This window comes from Apis dorsata, unplaced genomic scaffold (assembly GCF_000469605.1).
Source record: "Apis dorsata unplaced genomic scaffold, Apis dorsata 1.3 scaffold_12, whole genome shotgun sequence".
Taxonomy (NCBI): domain Eukaryota; kingdom Metazoa; phylum Arthropoda; class Insecta; order Hymenoptera; family Apidae; genus Apis; species Apis dorsata.
Genome location: NW_006263315.1, coordinates 9,590 through 10,922, shown reverse-complemented (window position 1 = coordinate 10,922; position 1,333 = coordinate 9,590). Strand labels below are relative to the sequence as shown.

Below are 1,333 nucleotides of genomic sequence, written 5' to 3'. Positions count from 1 at the left end.
CGGTGGCGAGCAGTCGGCCGATCGAGCGGCGCAGCCAACGTCGAGGAACACCTGCTGGCTCGAACGTGGAATCACTATCGACTCGAACCTAACGATTCGAGCATCCTTTTCTTCCCTTCCTCTCTCTCTCTCTCTCTCTCTTTCTCTTCCGCTTTTATCACCAGTTCTTCTTATTCTTCTTCTTCGGGCAGAGAGTTACTCGGGTAGAGTTTTTAGAGTAAAAAGAGGGAAAGGGGAAAGTATCGAATTCGATAGCAGAGCAAGATTTGGAACGATCGACTTCGAAGTGAACGAGCCACGAAGATTCACGTGTGCGTGAGGCGCGCAGCTTGGAAACCAGACGTAAAACGATCCCGCGGCGCGCGTCTCTCTGCGGGCATTAAAGTCTCCCGGCTTTCCACCGGCGGCCCTCCACTGATCGATGACGCAGGAAACCTGAATTCTTGCGGCCGATCTTCCCCCGCTCGGTTTAATAACACACCGCTCGGCCCCTCGGTGTAATTAAACTCCTCCGGCCGATTACACGGGCCGATGTTGATCCGCGTTCGGGATTAGCATCGCCCGCTCGAAAATTGCGCGGGATCCGATTCGAAGGACGTTACGATACGAGGGAGAAAGAAGAAGATGACACGACGGGGAACTGGTGCGAGCTCGTGGACGAGAAGGATCGACAGGAATCGTTTGAGGCGCAGACGCGCTGAGAAATGACGCACAAAAAGAAGAAACGTCAGACCGGTGGCGAGCAACGGTCACGTGGCGCGTAATCACGTTGCCGTGGCCTTTCCGCTACCGTTCTCGCATCCGCAACCTCGTTACGGATCCTGATTTCACCGTGGAATCGTGTCGCGGACGATCTCTGCCACCGGTAACACGATTGCACCCGATCGATTCCCGCACACACTTCCTGCCCGCATCACGACTCCCGATCCTGCTCCACCACCTCGTGCATACCCGCGATTCTCGCACACGCTCATTCTTCAGGACGCGTTCCAATCGATCGAAATCCTCCTCCCAGATACGAGATCCTCCTCTCCTTCCTTCCTTCTTCCCAGCAATTTTATTTATTTACTCGAAATTGTATCACTCGTTTTCGAACCAACGTTCGTAAACACGTTGCACCACTTGACACGTCGTGCTCCACTTGATCTCAGTTTCTATTTTATCCCTCGTGTATCTTTTCCCGTATCGAACCAGTCGATTCAAAATCGTTCACAATGCCGGGTAACAAAACAACAGCAGCACGCGCGTAATTTTCCTTTCGACACACGGTGATCCGGTCCAGTGATCCGTGTTACCCAACGATCAACTTAGTCCACGTCGTCGTCACGAAACA

The 1,333-nt window shown here is 53.1% G+C and overlaps 1 long non-coding RNA gene across 1 annotated transcript in view; it reads left to right on the top strand.

The window, feature by feature from the left end:
* LOC116185280 overlaps window positions 1-1,333 on the top strand; it is a 12,819-nt gene that overhangs the window by 3,602 nt on the left and 7,884 nt on the right. The gene's annotated exons all lie outside the window — the stretch shown is intronic.